At 43.5% G+C, this 2,924-nt stretch overlaps 1 long non-coding RNA gene across 1 annotated transcript; it reads left to right on the forward strand.

Annotated features, from left to right (window-relative positions):
- The first annotated feature begins 236 nt into the window (after positions 1-236).
- LOC135370597 (uncharacterized) lies at positions 237-1,846 on the forward strand. Its single transcript, XR_010415392.1, has 2 exons — positions 237-760; positions 1,210-1,846. It is a non-coding gene; the product is annotated as an uncharacterized LOC135370597 (long non-coding RNA).
- Positions 1,847-2,924: the final 1,078 nt, after the last annotated feature.

A 2,924-nucleotide genomic window follows, 5' to 3' on the forward strand; every position in this document is an offset into this window, starting at 1 on the left:
CAGTCCTGTATCGCGTTGCTTCCATTTGTTGTGTTCCTGTGTATAAAACGGCGATTACACTCTCAGAAATGAACTTCACCGCATAGCACGCTCCTAGCCAACCATAATATCGAATGATATCGTTATCTGCCGTGATTTGCTGAAAACGGGAGGCGTACGCCTTTGTGACAATTATGAACTGCATAAGTGTCACAAAAAAGGCGTACTCCTCCCGTTTCCAACAAATCAGGGCAGATAACGATATCATTCGAGATGATGGTTGGCTAGGAGCGTGCTATGCGGTGAAATTCTGTTTTTAGAGTGTACATGCGCAAGATCCTGATCAAGACCGACAACATTCACCGTGGATCCTGATGTCTGTAGCTGTCACGTGTTGTACCAGAAGCTGAAGAAGGTAACTATGGTATGTTGGGCACGTTCGCTGTTGAAATGTCTCAAGGATGCGGTAAGCTAAGGTAATCTCCCTTCAGTGTTATGGATGCAAGAGTAGCGAACGCTGAATGTTTAAAAATCAGCTAAGTCATTCTTAAACCTTCAGATTTCGTGAATTCCTATTACAGATGCGATGTCTCTGCTTTTTGCTTCGCTTTGGAACACTCTGCTGTCTCGAGTGCTTTATATTTTCAGGTTCTTCGGGACGCAAATTCTTCCTCCTCGGCTGGATCTGACCACAGCGTGTTGCAACATCCGGAACTCTAGCCGCAGGTCTTATCACGCAAGCCTGACAACCGTGTGCACACGATGTACTACATCCCTTTGGGTAAGTGTTCAGTCTAAGTTACTACTACTCCGTATAACTAGTGTTCCTATGTTTCGTTATTATATCCGTAAACGTTTCCTCGCGTCACTCTAAGCTTTCGCTAGATCAAAGTTTCCATGTAATTCTTCGTAATACCGTAATCGGGCCGTTAAATTCTTTCGGTCGCTTCATCGAACTCTTTGCGGAGAACTGAGTCAACAAAATGAAACACTCTAAATTCCACATTTTGCAATCTAGGAAGTTCATTGAAAACAATTCATTTCTATTGTCTTCGAATTCGTAACATTCGATTTTTAGAAAAAATGTAATCGGGATTTCAGTTTCACTAGTGAGACCAGCCCAGTTACATGGCTGAAACGCAACTCTTCGTTGCTTATTTCTATACAGCTCTTCTCCGTTAAAAACTAATTTCCAATCCCCCCAGCGCTAATTCCCAAATTCCTCTACAGGCCTCGAAGCGTCGCGGACCTGCCTTCTGGTATTCTACCCCATGCAACAGTCTGAAGACTCGCCTCCATCGGAAGGTACCCGGACCCATAGCAGTTGCCACTATAGCATTATATAAAACTAGGTAGAAACGCGTATCGAATGTGAACGTTTATACTGCAGCTTTAGATTTGTGTAACTGCTAGCTTGCGCAGTGTTTTGCTGATCCTCCTGCTAAAACTCTTAATCGTGCACATTTCCTTAAATAGCGCTTCTCTACGCAGGCACCTCTCTCGTCATATCTTTCACCCTATAGCAAAAAAACGTGTGCGCACACGTAAGTCAGGTTCCCTGGGGGTTCTAGCTTGATTTTCTCTCTCCCTCTCTCCCACTGCGCTTTCTCATTTTATTTCTTTATTTTTAGGTGCCTGCGAGAGTAATTTCCCCCAATATCGGTCTTAAAAAAAAAACACAGTGGGACGAGAATACGCCCCGCAGTTACTTCAGATACCCTCAAAATTTTCTTCCCTGTAGAAGCCTATTGTTTCTTGCAGGATTGGCATCGCCTGTGCTAATTTTCAGAAAAAAATGCTGTACTTGAATTACCCGCTAAGCGGGTATGTTTGTGTCATATGAACAGAAATATACGACTAAATAAGATCTATATGAATGCTTGAATTATCTTGTAAGTCATCACTTCTTTAGGGTTCGACGTTCCTGAATTCCTGCGACTTTTTCCTAGTCTCATTTAAATTACTCCTAGTGTTCTCTCATCTGACAGATTAGAACTGGTTAATTCCAATTATAGCATGTTAGGCGTAAGCTATGCGCTACTTATCCATCCGCGCACCTACGTTCGTCCAGTCTTATCTCTCAAGCGCGACTTAATAGCTACATGTTGTCGTTTTTCTTTTGCACGTAGCAATTTGCATTGTCGTTGCCATTGGCTCTTTGTACGTAATAAGCTACTGCCATAATAGTGCTGTCAGACATATTACATCTTTAACAGAAATTATCTGTAATCGCGATTTGTTTCCCGATATGTCAATAAACAGTTGTTTCATAGACTTCAATAAAATGTATTCAACTGCCCTGTTTTCTTTTACTCTGTCTGAATGGAAAATATTTTGCAGTGGACGTCACAGCGCTCAAGGGTATTATTCCTCGTGGTGCAGAACCTTGTCTTACAGGCAGCGCTAACCGCGGTTACACGACCGACCGAACGGGGGTTACGTTTAACCGGGGTTATGGGGAAACAAAGCTTGGAGACTTCGGTTGGTCTCCATTCAGATTGCCTGACGTCAATACTTGCATAATGACATTTCCCGCAAATAAAGTGCGTACCGTCTATTTAATGATTAAGTTTTTTTAAATTATGCCCCTTTTCTTTTCATGAAACTGCAGTGTGACAACGAACAGTGGTTCACGATAACTGCGGTGTGGTCTGGTGAATGCGGTTAAGCGTTACGACGGTTAAGACTGCCCGTCTGACAAGGGTCTAAGTCTGCACAAGCCGTGCTGCTATTTGGTAGATACCGTATATAGCCGTCTGAGGTACTCGGTGGGCGAGGATGCCTTTAACCTGTCTGGCCTTCTGGAGATGGCGACCTTCCTGCAATGCCTGGCCGGAAGAGGAAAAAAAAAGGTGGCAAGCCGCAGAACGAACGGTAAGAGGAATGGTTGTGTTTCAAAGATTGATGCGTGAGCTCTCGGAAGCTACAACAAATTGAGCCCAGAC

This window comes from Ornithodoros turicata, chromosome 10 (assembly GCF_037126465.1).
Source record: "Ornithodoros turicata isolate Travis chromosome 10, ASM3712646v1, whole genome shotgun sequence".
In the NCBI taxonomy this organism is placed as follows: domain Eukaryota; kingdom Metazoa; phylum Arthropoda; class Arachnida; order Ixodida; family Argasidae; genus Ornithodoros; species Ornithodoros turicata.